This window comes from Gopherus flavomarginatus, chromosome 1 (assembly GCF_025201925.1).
Source record: "Gopherus flavomarginatus isolate rGopFla2 chromosome 1, rGopFla2.mat.asm, whole genome shotgun sequence".
Classification (NCBI taxonomy): Eukaryota; Metazoa; Chordata; order Testudines; family Testudinidae; genus Gopherus; species Gopherus flavomarginatus.
In genome coordinates, this window is record NC_066617.1 from 284,319,670 (window position 1) to 284,336,036 (window position 16,367).

The following is a 16,367-nucleotide window of genomic DNA, read 5'->3' on the forward strand; positions in this document are numbered from 1 at the left end:
TTAGGTGATATGCTGTGTCTTTTCTCCACTCTTGGCCTTCTCCTCCTTCTCATGCTTTTGGTATATAATATCACAAAGTAAAACAAAACATACTGTTTTGATTTTATTAATGTATGTCTTCGGATGTTCAATAAGATGTTATATTTGCATCTCATCCTTGTGTGATGAGACTTGCCATGTTGTGACAAGACCAGGCTTTTTCTAACAAGGAAGATAGTATCTCTTTCCACTGTCAAAGCAGCAAACATCAACTTTCACTGACAACCTGCTCTGAATAAAATTCATGAATAGTAGTTTATTGTTTGTCTATAATTAAGGCACAAACATAATATTATATCTCTTCTATGAGACAGTACGTTGTGAAAGGGCCACTCTGAATGGACTTTTCTGTTATGTGGAGTCCGAGATTAGGAGCATTTTATTTTAGATAACTTTCTGATGTAACATTATGATGGGACTTGATCCAAAGTCTATTGGTTAATGGGAGTCTTTTAATTAATTTCAAAGGGCATTAGATCAGACCTTTTATACATATGTACTGTAAATTATGTACCATATTTATTTGACTCTATAATCAAATCAGTTTATTTATAGTATTATGCAATGTTTATTGAAGTCATTGCAAAGTCTCCTATTGAGTTCAGTAAACCAGGCCCAAAGCTGAGTGAAAAAACAGTGAATAATGTGATTATGTAAAAGCAATCTATACCTGTTAGGGATAATGTATACTACAGAAGAATATCTTTATGCTAAATAATACTGTTGGTTAATACATTATATTTTGAATCACTCAGATAAATAGTATATAGTGTGATCTTTTATCTTACAATTTTCAGAATCTTTTATCTAAAATTTATCCCAGTCTCATCAAAATGTTAAATTCATGAATATTTTCCACCACAGATTTGTGAATTTCCAAGATATTTTTATATTTACACATAATTAGAAATAGCATAGAAATTTACTTGTATAATCTGTACTAACTCCTGCATCATTTTGTTGACTGTTTACTCTTTTTTTTGTGATAACTGTTTTAAACAAGTATACTTTTTAGTTATTTGAATAGGCACCAAAATACGCAATAGAAAGCAAAAGTTATTGCTGTAAATAAATGCACTTTTTGGAACGTATTTTCTTCATAAAAAACACCTCCCTAAACAAATGTGGATAAGACAAAGTGCAAATAAATATTTTTGTGATATTTACTGGAAAGAAATATTTGCATAAAATGACTAGATACATAGATTTTGCAGGCTATTATTGAATTTTAAACAAGAAAAATAAATTAGAATATATAGTAATTGTATTCTTTGAATTTTGTACTATAATATCCACTTGCGTATTGTAAGCATATATATTTAGACATTATAATAAACTTGCTTTGTACTGTCTGAGGAACCAACAACTCAGTTTACCTTAGATAATTGTAATCCAGAAATCATTCTTCAAATGAAAGAAAAAGTGAAGGGCACAGAAATATTGTAGTACCCCAAAGTGTACAAATGGATAGAAAACAAAAGATATTTAAAGCAACTGCTGTCTGTAAGGCATGTAATATGACACCAATGCAGTAATAATACACAGTAAACATGCTGTTTATCCCTGAATCAATTCTGTGATGGCTGGCTGAGATATATCTGACATTACAATTCCACTCAAATATTAGCTGTCCTGAAGCAAAATTATGTTTAAAAAACAAACACATTTTCATCCTATTTTCCTGCATTTCTCTTAAAAAAAAAAAGTTTTAAACGAAATGAATAGAAAGATTTGTTTTTCTTAAAATTTGGTAATATCTTCAAAATACAAAATACAGGGCAGTTGTTCAAAGGCTATCCATGTATTCCAAACAATCTTGCCTATCATGTTTACTTTCATATTATCAGACTCTCTGAACATACGTGACACTTAGACATACTTTACCTGGGTAGTTTTTCCCTCTTGATGCATACTGGACATAAACAGAAATGGATCCCATAGGTTTCAATGGGGCCAGATTTCATCCATTTATTTGGGAATTTTGCAACCAAATGCCTTAGGCAGCTTTGAAAATCTCATCTTTGTATCTGTGGTTGTGTTCTCCCATGTGACATAACATGATAATATGAGCCAAGATTATTCTATATTCTGTAAAAATTAAATGGATTCACTTATGTGTATTTACTCTTGCTTCAGATAATTTTTTATCAGTTTAATTCTCAAGTGCAATACTATGGCACATCTGGGGTCACATCTAGATGGAGGAACTATTTTTCCAGTATATTATGGTATATAAATATCCTGTATTGAAATATATTCTGTGTTTGATGGGGGGAAAGATATGGGAGCATGGGAGGAAAGATAATTTGGCTTTAAAAATATCATTCTATATCTGTTTTGGTTTCTTTATCATATTGTCAATAAGATTGTTCAAGAACATTCAATAAGCAGAATCCTTTACATGTTTACCAAATTATCTGTCAAAGTTTGAAAACAGAGTGCTGTGCAGATTGGCTTTTAGGTGTATGAGGATTTTTTCCTCGATTTGTAGTCCTTTCCTATTTATTCTCAGCTCATTTCACTGTGATGAATGTTCCATTCTGGACTAAAGGGCTTTCAGATATTAGTCCATGTTGATTTGATTATTGCTGTTTTTGCAGCTCAATCTCTTTCCTTCTTTAAAGGGCATAGCCGTCCCTTGATTCACATGTGGAACTCCCATTGATGTCTAAATCTCATTTATGTCAGCTGGAGTTCTACACACAGAGCAAAAGGAGAACGTTAACCTAGTAGATACCATGTCTTTCACTTGTCTCTTTATGGTGTTGCAGAATTCAGACCATATGCTACATTTCCTCTTGTTTTTGATTTTATTAATGTGTGTGTGTGTCTTTATTTGTCTTCACATTTAAAGTATAGTATTATTTTCTTTAGAAGCTGATTCCTAATGTGAAGTACATTCACCCCCATGCCTGCTAGTTGAGATTGAAAATTAATTGTAATCCTCATTACCACAACTGACTTTTTGAGTTTTCTTGATATTGAAACAGCAGTGTCTCCTACCTTCCTAGTCACTCATTCATCTTTTTCCCCATTTCTCAATTTCATCTCCTTTTTTATTTCTTTGTTATCTTCTTCCTCCTGGTATTGTGATATTTTGCAAGGAGACATTCTTTTCTTGTGTTCTTAGTGTATTTTACAGTCCATTTTGGTTATATAACCTTCCTTACTTCTGATTTATATATGTGGATATAATAATAATAATAATAATAATAATAATAATAATAAAAAATAACCTAAAACTCGATTTCTGACATTCTTGGCAAGATCTGACAAATTAGCAATATTTGTGTGGACTGAACTTATTAGCTAATGATTTCCAGGTAAGTTTTATACTGGGGATAGTCAGTTTATGCACATTTGAGTTTTCCGTTGCGTTTTACTGTATGTATATTAACATACCGTAACTTGTTACCTATCTTTTTGGATTAATGTAGTTTAAATGATAAAACAGGCAGGTCCAATTTACATTTTGTAAATTAATCCCCCCGACTACAAGGACACCTTATATTGTATTAATCTATGGCCTAATCTCTATATAGTCCACATTTTTCAAATTTAGCTGCCTAAAATTGGTCACCATGAATCCATATTTAGGCACCTAAATAAGTAGTCTGATTTTCAGAGGTGGCAATGTCAGTGTAAACTGTGGCTGCTCAGCACTCTGATAATCTGGTCATTTATTTAGGTGCCTAACTTTGGAAAACCAAGTATGAAAAATTCAGCCTCATGTTTATCTCTATGATGCATGTTTATTTCTACTATACCTTTATTTTCATGGATCTTATAAGGTCTAGTCTATGCTTAAAATGTAAATTGACCTACATACATTGATCATGGGTGTGAAAAATTCACTTCCCTGTGCGCCATCGTTGAACCAACCTAACCCCAAGACATGTCTTGGTCGATGGAAGAATTTTTCCGTTCACCTATTTACCACTACTTGAGGAGGTGGATTACCAGCAGTGACTGAAAAAACCTTCCATTGATGTAGGAAGCAACTACACTATGGAGGTATAGCAACATAGCTTAAGCTAGGGATCAGCAACCTTTGGCATGTGGACCGTCAGGGAAAACCACTGGCAGGCCAGGACAGTTTGTTTACCTGCAGTGTCCTCAGGTTTAGCTGATTGCAGCTCCCACTATCCGCGGTTCACCGTTCCAGGCTTGCAGATGTACTAATTCAGCACTGTAGTGGACTGAATGTGCTTAAAATCCAGAAGAACTGTGGATGTTAAGTTGGAGCAATGTATAGATGATTTAACAGGATGCTGTTGTCTCCTTATTTGGGGATAATGGTTGCCAATAACATTAAAATTATTAATGTAATAAAAATGTGATTGACACAAACTGTGTGGAATTGTGTCTACAGTACACCTAGAGTGAACTAAAATAAACATTTTGTGAACACCTTGGTCTATGACAGTTAACCGTCTCATAGCTCACTGGTTTAACACAATGTGATAGAAAAAAAATCTTTTTTTTTTTAAAGTGATTTGCTGAACAATCCAAAAATACACAAAAAGGAAATCTATCTGCCTAGGTTTTATTTCATAATCATCTCTGCCCGGAGATATGAAAATCACTTTCAGCATATCCAGGGATCGCTCTGCAACCAAGACCCTATTTCAAAGAGGTTTTTTTTAAAGTGAATTTTGTGCTCATCAAATGTGACAGATTGACTGCTCTGTAGATCAAAATTCTCAGTATATCTACAAAACAGGCACATCATGGATAGTGGAAATTCAAACAATCCCATAATAATTAGATTGAATAGATAACAACAACAAATGTGTCATAATGTAAAGATCTCTTAGCCATCTTATCTATTTACAATATGACTGGGGTAGGCATAAGTCATAGTTTTTAAGGCCAGAAGGGACCATTATGAACAGTTAATGATCTCCTGTGTATAGACATAGAATTTCATCCATTAATTTATACACTGAGCTCCTAATAGAGTAGGGTATCACTAAGATATAGTAGCATTTATCTGGGAAGATTACTTTAACTGGGCATCAGGCATTCATGGCATGTACGACCTTCATAGCATTGTATACTGTCAGCTATGATATGCTTTCTCTTGTTATAAAACATACAATATAGTCAATAAAACTATTTGAAAAAAGGAAAAATGGGAGTTATATGTTTTTCAATTTTTCTCCATGCTTTTCAAAATGTGAAATTTGAAATTTAGTCATTATTGTGAAATATGAAATATTTTGACCAGTGCTAGCAGTCATAAAGTCTTCCAAAACACCACAAGTTGACAAAGTGTTGGAGATCCTTCTGAATATGTTCATTTCTTTCTTTCTTTACTGTCCCTCATTACTTTTAAGGGCCTGTTGTGGTGACTCCCTATTGTAAAGGAAAGCTGGATGTGGCTCCCCTAGGGAATCCGTGAAAGTTAATGTGAGCATGAGGCAGAGAGGTTATTATTAGGAACACTCCCTTTCCCACCAGTATGAGCCATGTATGGACAGCACAGTAGAAACTCACAATATCACCAAGTCAGTTCAATATTTGCTTTTTGATAGGTTTTTATTTGCTAGTTAGTGCTCATAAAATGTGCTAGAACAACAACAACAACAACAAAAGCCTGAACTCTCCAAAACATGCAGTTTTTCCCACAATATACCAGCACCATTTTTCAAACCTAATATAAAGAAGTCACCTACCAGGAGTAAAAGGGTAGTTCATGTTCTATGTCCATTCTCTTTATGGCTCCCCTAATACAATAACAAATGTATGCCAGTTATGATGGTAGCTTCCACAGCTTGAATATAGGTTCACTAAGTTGTGGACTGAGACCATGAATTCATATCACAAATAAAACATCAATTAGTACCGTTTGGTAGCTACCAACCTTGGGTAGTTTAAAACCAATGGAGAAAAGAAATGTTATTTCTGTGTTTTGAGAAACCCAGTATTTATATTCTGTGTTCACTGTAGGGCATTGGTATCACCTTTTATCAAGAGAATTTTATTCTATAAATTCAAAGACATTGTGCTGTCATTCTATAAACCACTGGTTAAGCCACATTTACAGTAGTGTTAACTTTTAGTCATCTTATTTGCAGAAACATATTGCTGAGTTGAAGAGAGTACAGCAAAGGGTATCTACATTAATACATTGACTAAAGAAGTTTATAATGTGAGGAACATTGACTACATTAGGATTATTTAGTCTTGAGAGATGGAGAAAGAGATGACATAATTGAAATATTTAAACTAGCTAAGTTATTACAAAATTAAGCTTAAGATAGTTGGACAGACCAGAACTAGAGGATTTAAGTGGAGGGAACATATGTTAAAAAAAATAAGAATTTATTTTACATAATGGTGAATAAGAAAATGAACTTCCAACTCTGGCGCCAAAGTCAAATAATTTTATTGTATGTAGAAAGAAATTAGGTGATTATAATGCATCTTCAGTGTTAAAGGGATATTAATCAAGTTTAAGCTTAGGCCAGGGGTCGGCAACCTGTGGCATGTGGCTCTCCAATGTAAGCACCCTGGTGGGCCGGGCCAGTTTGTTTATCTGTCGCAGTTCGCCATCCCAGGCCAATGAGGGCGGCAGGAAGTGGCGTGGGCAGGGGATGTGCTGGCCGCTGGTTCCCGCCATCCCCATTGGCCTGGGATGGCAAACCGCGGCCAGTGGGAGCTGCAATCGGCTGAACTGGCTGCTGCAGCAGGTAAACAAACTGGCCTGGCCCGCCAGGATGCTTACCCTGGTGAGTCACATGACAGAGGTTGCCGACCCCTGGCTTAGGCATAGCCAGCTACCCTTTCTGAGGGTAAGGACTGAATATTTAATTGTGTGTGCTTCCCCATAGATTGGCTATTTTTTTACACAGTGGTATTTTCCCCTTCATTTGGCATAACAGCAGCAACAATAAAAGATTTAAGTAGGGTTTTTAAAAGTATACATATATGGAAAGAGAAAGAGAAAGAATTACGTGTCATTCAATAACAAAGCTAGAACCTCTACAGGATATGCCAGAGCTAAAACAACAAACTATTCCAGAGAGGGAAGTATCATAACCTTCTTCTAGTCCTACATTATTATTTAAATTTACAATGATGTAATTATAAAAGGCCTCATAATGTATCCCATTGTGAATCCCTTGAACCATGCAGTTCTGCAATGTAGCTAAAGTATTTTCATTTAGCAAAGAGGCACACATTAATTTTTACAAGTATTTTTTGTTTGAGGACATCTCTAATCAGACTCTTCAAAACAATATGACACCATTCTGTACTTCATAAGGTAAATCTCGGAAATGCTTGCTTATGTGATTGGAACAGAGGCAGCAAGGTACAAGGTCTTCTTGACCTTAGCAGCACTACAGAAGTAACAGGATGAACATCTTTTTGAAAAATGTCATCAATGCATTATGTATAAAACAGATATGTATTCCACTTCAATGGCAGTCATGCATGCCTTTCTGTTCCTCTGCTGTTTTTCTCAACAAAGGCAGGGAAAGTCAGTATCCATTTATTTTTGAGTTTTTCTATTCAGCCAAGTTCTGCAATATTCTGCATTTTCATAATTTGTATGATTTGCTGTAATGTGCTTGTTTGGGTCTTTCCCTCTTTCACTAGCCTACAGTGAACTTGCTGTGACCAAATATACCTTTGTTTGAGAAGCTGAGGTGGGTAATAGGAGGAGAGAGTTGCATTCTTTCATTTTTGGATTTAATTAACATGCAAATATACTTTAGGAAGTAAACAGCTAAAAAAAAGATGTTTAATACTTCTCAGTGTAGGATGGAATTTTCAGAAGCACTTAGCATCGGCCTAGTCCTGCTCCCATTGAAGTCAGTGAAAGTTTATCTTTGAACCTTAATGAGGAGAAATTAGTCCAGTGCTGAGGGGCAGACACTCAGCTAGTGTAAATTGTCATAGCTCCATTAAAATCAAGGCTTTGGAATAGAGCACTAGTAATATATATCTGGCTACTGAAGAGAGCTGGGGCCATAACTTTGCTCTCACCCAGTTTCTTCCTACTCTCTTTGTGGTCACTAGTTTTGTGGGCTACTGTCCTTGCCCTATGGACTCACAAAACTGCATGTATGGTTGGCCCCTTCACAGCTCATAAGGAAGGAGTGAAAGTCACCCATGCAGAACCCTCTACAACATAGCCCTATATTACTAGAATAGATAAAATTTCATGTATTGGACATAATTATAAGTATATTATGGAGCGTTGGTCAGTATTCCATAATTAAATTTCAAAATGTGCTTTAAACAGGGCAACAATTTCTGGTATTCTTTGTGTGGAAGTGGTGTTTTTGTACAAAATTTCACATCAAGTTTGTCTGTATGTCTTTTGAATTTTCTATGTAATTTTTGTTTGGCCTCTTTTCACAATTTTTAATAGGAATTATTTGATATTGGTCTCTTGCTGATATTTTTTCTGTGTCAAGCTTACAATTTTTTACAATATTGTGTATCTACATATACGTTGATAGAAAGATGACTCTTGAGTAAATGTGACACTATAGGTAGTTTTTAAAAAGATGTATTTAGAAATAAGGGCAATTTTTGCTGTTGTCGTACCTGAAAATGTGCCCATCAGGACAGGTTAGCAGATAAAAATGTCTCTGTTGCAGTGTGCCATTTTTTGTATTCATGGGATTCTACAAGTAGCTCACAGTGATGGAAGGATTCTTCTGATGAGGGAGTCTGGGACAGGACGGAGGGATTATGGTTGGAGGCTATTGATTGGTGAGGTGGTTTGAGAACTTTCCCATAATAGGTAGCCAATGCACATATTTTATGTCCAGATGAACTTTGACAAAGAAACATCTACTTTGACATACAGAAGTGTGGCTGGGGAGCCACTGTTTGTTTTGGCAGTGCTCAGTCTGTTTTTCATTAATTCCCTGCTCTTCCTCTCACCCCCTCCACCCTCCTTCACGTTCATTTCCTCTGCTGGAGAAGTCACTGCTGACATGTTGATGTTTGACATAGGACAGTGGCTCTCAACATTTCCAGACTACTTTACCCATTTCAGGAGTCTGATTTGTCTTGCATACCCCCAAGTTTCACCTCATTTAAAGACTATTTGCTTACAAAATCTGATATAAAGGCACAAAAGTGTCATAACAAACTATTACTGAAAAATTGCTTACTTTCTCATTTTACCATATAGTCATAAAATAAATCCATTGGACTATCAACATTGTACTTACATTTCAGTGTATAATATATAGAGCAGAATAAACAACTCATTGTCTGTATGAAATTTTAGTTTATACTAACTTTGCTAGTGCTTTTTATATAGCCTGTTGTAAAACTAGGCAAGTATTTAGATGAGTTGATGTACTCCCTGGAGACCTCTGTATACCCCCGCGGGTACACTACCCCTGGTTGAGAACCCCTGACAGAAGATCATTTTTGAGAAAGTGAATGATTATTTCATGGAGACCAGGATCTTCAGGAAGGCCACCAATTAGCAAAAGGAAGACGGAAGATGTGTGGATATTGGATCCAGTGTCAGTGTATAATAAAACAACTTCAAATTTTCAAGATTTTCTTTTCAACAGTGAAATCTAAAACATAATTTTGTATTAAATGAAACCTGAAAAGCTAGAGCATCTACATGACATCAAAAGCTCAAGCATCTATATGACATCCTGAGCTTGCTGGGTGCTTTCAGTGCTCTGTCTTTCTAAATACACAGAAACATTATGTAGGGTAACATTTAAGGTTGTCTCACACAAATACCTAATAAAAAACTTTTAAAGCAAAGAAATGAAAGGACAAACTATTGTACAATAGACACCCTTAATGTCTCCCCTAAGACATACAATCTCACCACTAGATCAAATATCATACTATATATTGGGTTAATTTAGGGAACTGGATGCTGGAAGGTGTCTCCGAATCCTCTGTATTCCAAAAGGTGAAAAACATGCTCTCTAAAATCTGTTTTATCTAGAATATGACAGGGTGTACTTGACCTGCACAGGAGATGAAGGGGTTAAATCAGTACTCTTGGCAGCAGAAGCCATGCCTTCTCACCCCTACTGGACATACTCCAACTGCTGCAGTACAAAAGGGAGCAACTCAGCTCAGTCTGATCTGACTGATGAGGAGGAAGGACATACCTCTCTGGCGTTAGCTGAGGAGCAGCCAGTAGCCCAGGCTGCGAGAGTGGGGGACCCAGTGGAGCAGGGAGGGCCCAGGTCCCCCTGTCCAGTGGACCTCCCACCTTGGACGGCAGCTGACCAAACCTTCTTCCATTGACTTTGGCCATTAGGTTGCGCTTCTTCACAAACGAAGAGAGTCCTATTTGTGCCATTGGGCCCCACAGCCCTTAGGCTGAGTGCAGCCATATTGACTTAACTGTCGGGCTACCACGCCATTGATCCACCCTCAGGGTGAAAGTGTGTACTTGCCCCATGACAAAGACAAACCTTACATTATTATGGTGAGATCAATACAAGAACCCCTTTTAGTTGTTTGTTACAAAACGTACAAGCAGCTTGATGCATGTTTGAGGTTTACAAGAGCAAATCTGGTTACTTTGCTTGAAACCTTTTTTTCTGATGAGTACTTTGATGTTGTGAAAAGAAAACTGTGTCAGATTTATCCTGATGAAATTCTAGAAAACCAATTAAAACTGCTCAGTCAATTAGCATGCTAGTACAATGAAAATGAGGCATCCAGGAAAGAGTAGCTTCCAATACCACACTAGCAGCCTTACTGGGTCCATCAGGTGGAAGATGGATAGCACCTCAGCTCAAACAGCTTATCACCAGGTACATGGAGGTCGGGGGCGCATTAGTAAGCCATTACTTTGATACTGACATATAGCAGCAAACTGTAGCTGGCCTTTTCATTGATGTGCAAAGGGAAAGAAGTTGTAATTTGCTTTTCCTCCTTTGTAACACTGTCCAAAAACCACAACTGAAGTCTCAGTATTCCCCAAACATAGAGATTACTCTCTGTCAATACCCCCTGGCACAAAAGGGACTCCATTTGGGCTAGGGATGTGTAGGAAAGGGGAAGAACAATGCTTTTGCCCCTTCCCTTCATCGTCTTCAGAAACCACTTGAGCTGGTTAGCTCTGGAAAGGAGTAATATAGCTTGCTAAAGGACAACACAGTAGCTGTGCTCCCCAGCATAATCAGGAGGCATGGCAAATTCAGGAGGAGCTCTCCTTGGTAAGAATGGCTCTATATACAATGCAATCCTTAATTTGTCATCATGTGGCTATGCTGAGAGGAACCGAAGCCACCCAAAAAGTGCTGGTTTCACATATCACTAGTTGGTGGGTTAATCTGCCAAACAGCTCTGCTTCTCCCAACCTTCACATGGTTTCCCGTGCAAAAAATCCGTTTCCTCACTGTTTTTGCAGGGATTAGGATTTCCCCAGAAGACAATGCTTAATGTGTGAGGGCTTGCCTCAGCACCTTTAGGCTTGGCAGCTTATAGCCCCAGCATGTCTGGGCTTGCCACATCAGTTATGAAAGTAAAAAAAAAAAAAATTGCTTGAGTCCCGGCACCTCTTTCATTACAAATTAAGCACTGCATTAGGAGAAAATTCATTTAATTAAAACTTGAAATGTACTTCTCTTTGAAGATGTGTAGTTTACTGTAATAAGAGTTGGGCTCCTCATTCCACTTTCTGGTGTTAAAACTGTCACTCCATCACAGAAAAACATAATTAGTGCACATACAAAAATCCTGATGGCATAGATTCTACAAAGCAGCAGCTTAATTAGACTAGCTCCTTCACCTCAATAAAGTGCGAAGTGGATGCTTTGATTGTGGATCAGCCACTTAGTTTGAATTCTGTGGGTCACTTTGGGCCTACTAATTTATCTGGTGGATGGAAGATTTAACAGGACCTATTAAGGTGAGATAAAATATGCAATCTAATCAAATATGTAACATAGCATGAAATGAGTCAACACTGTCTGTGAGATCACTTCTGAAATGATGAAATTAACTAAATTAAAAATTCTTTATTCTTATACATGATATTTTATTTGCAAAAACCCAATTGTTTGATATGCTTTGGCTATTAGCTGGGACATGGATGTATAAATGTGACACACCAGGACAGCCATTTCACATATTTTACTTTAGCACAGTTTTTGAGAATATAATTTGAATTGAATCAATTGTCTTTGCATTACAATAAAATGAAATTTGACTGGTGAAAAGGCCAAAGCTGATGTAGAGTAAAGAATACTGTGTGTTGAGGGATGTGCTGGCTGCTACTTTTTGCAGCCCCCATTGGCCTGGAAAGGCGAACCGCGGTTAGTGAGAGATGCGATCGGCCAAATCTGCAGACGCTGCAGGTGAACAAACCATCCTGGCCTGCCAGTGGATTTCCCTGATGGGCTGCATGCCAAAGGTTGACGATCTCTGATCCAGACAGTCCTTTCATTTTATCACCATTAGTATGGGCAGCAGAATACCTGGAGTGTGCTTTTATTTTTTGTTTATTTGAGTTAATAAGGATCAGTCTTGTTCAGACTCAGTTAGGAAAAGCTTAATGCTATTTTTATTCATCTGGTATATCCTTCATGGAGCATGGTCTGTATTTGTCTAATCTGGTAATCAGACAATTTTGCTTGGTCTCGGTTACCAAAACTAGAGCCTGTTTTCTAATTGGTCTGATGCGAGAAATATTCCATTTAATTCTGTCCTGAGATCAGTATCCACAGTGCAGAGAGAAAAATAATGCATCATTTCTTTGTGAAATAATTGTTCAAAAGCCTTTCAAGTAGTTTGTTTTATAGCATTTTTTCCTAGAGTAACTTTGTCTTTTCCTCTCTTGCTGCAACGAATAGTAACACAATATTTTGCAGCATTCTGGCACCTGCACGAGGCTATGACTTATTAATATGCTAATGAGACTGCAACCAGGACTGGCACTGGTTCAGCCCTTGCACACAATTAGCGTTAAAGTAACTAGCACTGCTATGCGACCATCTATAGAAAGTAGAAATTTAGATTGATTCGTTCACTGTAATACAATCTCATTAACAAATAAAACAGACTTAAGAAAAAAGTATCTTGTGCCAACACAGTTAGCATCATTTTAATCCCTTTTGGTTTAAAATCTTTGGAAGATTATCTCTCCTCTTAAATATTTAGGATTATTAAAGTTGATACTTGTACTACTTTATGTTGTTTAGTGATGAAAAGAGCATCTGCTGATCATTGTCTTTAGGACATTTAGTAATCCATTTAGTAATGTCTAGACTGCTTCTGCTCCATAATAGTCATGCACTCAAAAGGGATAAATACTGAAAATCAGTTCCTTTAAATGCCACTAGAAGTGTCTTCTGGAACAGCATCATAATACCTGGAATTTATTTCTCAGGATTGGGGATGCTGTGCTGTCTGCAAACTAGTTCCTGGGAGTGGGAATCAGGATTCCCGGGCTCTATTCTCAGCTCTGTCATTGACTTACTGCTCCAGTCGCTTGAGCTAAAAATGTCAAACCTGGATACTTAAAGTTATGTTCCTAGGATAAAATTTTCAAAAGTACCTAGGTGATCTAGAAGCCATAATTTTACCCCTAAATTTATAGTAAGACACCTAAATAAAAGTGGCCTGAAATTTCCAGAGGTGATGAGTGCCCACAGTGCCCATAAACTTAAATGGGAGCTGCAGATAGATGCTCAGAAACTCAGCATCTATCTGCAGAAAACCACTGTTTTCTTAGGTACCTGACTTTAGAGACAGATATTTGAAAAATTTGCCCTTACCTCTAAAGGGTGCTCGGTAAGTACAAATAAGAATGGCATTGTAGCATAGAAATGGATGTGGTTTCACATTGACAGTGAGTGCTGTAGCAGCATCGGGGTCAAAATACCATCTAGGAGCTATCCACCTCTGACAGGAAATTTGTAAACTGAAAGCACACTAATTTTCCCTAGGTATTCATGGCATCTCCTATAGATTCCCCCCCCCCCCCCCCGATTTCCATCCAAATGAGAATTTGATCAGAGTCATATAACAGTGGTTCTCAAGCTTTTTCTTTCTGAGGCCACTCCAACATCCTATAAAAACTCCATGGCCCAGCTGTGCCACAATAACTGGTTTTTGGCATATAAAAGCCAGGCTGGCATTAGGGGGTAGCAAGTAGTGCAACTGCCTGGGGCTACATGCCTTAGGGTCCCCCAAAAAGCTACATTGCTCAGGCTTTGGCTTCAGTCCCAGGTGGTGGGATTGAGGGCCCAGGCTTCAAACCCATGTGGCAGGGCTTCAACTTTGTGCCCTTGGCCCCATCGCTTCTAATGCTGGCCCTGTTTGGTGGCCCTTCTGAAATCTGCTGGTGGCCCCCCAAGGGCCTCGGACCCCTGATTGAGAACCACTATCATATAACCACTGGGAGGACTTACAAGTGCTTTCAAGGATAAGATTAAAATTTAAAATGATGTAGACAAACCAGAGAAATGATCTGAAGGAAATAAGATAAAATTCAATAAAGACAAATGCAAAGTACTCCATTTAGGAAGGAACAATCTGTTGCACATATGCAAAATGAGAAATGACTGCCTAGGAAGGAGTATTGCAGAAAAGGATCTTGAGGTAATAGTGGATCACAAGTTAAATATGAATCAACAGTGTAATACCGTTGCAAAAAAAGCAAACATCATTCTGGGATGTATTATCAGGAGTGTTGTAAGCAAGACATGAGAAGTAATCCTTCCACTCTATTCTGCACTGATTAGGAATATTGCATCCAGTTCTGTGTGCCACATTTAGGGAAAGAGGTGGACAAAAATATTGAAGGGTGGAGGGCTAGCTAGTTTTTTCATGCAGGTTCCTGCTTATATAGGGCCTGGGAATCATCATTTATATTCAAACACCTAGTCTCCTCTGTCTATATCAAACTTCCTCACCCTCATAATATTGGGGTGCCTTTACCTTATAGGCTAGCCTATTTACTCATTACCATACTGCTGAAGCCAGTTTTTGGCTAGGCATCTGCCAATGATCCTATCCTAAAATATCCAAGTTAATATCAGTTCAGTATTCCTGTGGTTGCCTAGTCTGATTTTATGCCAACTTTTCTCTTAAGCAAGCTATTCCCAGTTCCCCAAGATCTAGTTGGGTTATCTATGCTAAAGGTCATAGGCCTATCTCACTTATGTCAACTAACTAAAGGTTCTTTGCATTACTGCTAAGTAAAATGAGGCTAAGTTGGCACTAAGAGCTACAAGTCTCACACAATACATGTCACTCCTGGAACCTGGTCTGGTTTCTTCAGTTCCAGTAGGCATTCAGGATAACTTATTTATTTCAATTTATATAGAAAAAGACAAAGAAAAAATAATCAGTCACATTTTCTAGGTGCTTTTGACAAATCTTTCAAATGAGAGCTCACTGAGTGACTTTGCACAGTATTTTTAATCAACCAAAAGATTAGTCTTCCAAAAATAACACCCCATCTATCTGTCTTTTCCCCTGAAACTCAAGCCAACTAATCCATGTTGCAGCACGCCCTGAAGGTCAACAGACTGGGTCTGTTTCTGACCCAGAATGGGAATAAGTTTTAAAGTGAAGGGGCCCTACCAGCAAATGCCCTCTTGTAGTCTTTAAGTCAATGGAGTTCCAGCTTGAGTGCTTCTGCTCATCACAACTGAAGTAGTATTAAGTGGGGAGAGACTATCATTATGTTAATCCCTTGACAAAGAATCAGAAATAGTTGTCTGGCCAGCCTGCACTGGGTAGGTAGTATCTGAGACATCAGATACCATTTTATGAAGAGCATTTACAAGTCTGACATATGCAACTATTCAAATTGCTAGTCTGTGAAATTGCATTTCTGAACGATATGCAGAATTGCACAGCTGCCACTCGCAGGTGATGTCTGAAAATATCATATTTTCTGTAGAGGAGGGGAAAGGGATGTTCATTAAGGGCTAAATCCTCCCTCCTCGCCTCTATGAAAAGCTTTAATAAATGGAATTGTTGCAAAGATTTCCTGCTGGGACAGGGAAGAGCCAGAATCCTTCTTATTTCATCAAGTACTAGCATAGCTACACTGGAGCTGTAAAGCGTCTGTGTCACAGTGGCTTGGGACCAGTCAATGTGTCAATCTTCAGCCTCTCTAGTCCTCACATTCACGATGGGTGGTAGCAAAGTGAGGTCTAGCATGCACCAGTACCCTGTGCATGCAACGAGAGAAGATTCCTTCCTGTGTGGCCTCTCCACATCTGGGATTCCCCACCCATAGGATCAAATGTGGCATCCAGCTACTGGTCTGAATAATGGGGCAATATGGATCTGCTCTGCTTGAGCTCAGAGGGTTTGTGCCTCAAGAAGGTACCAGTGTTGTATGAGATTGATCT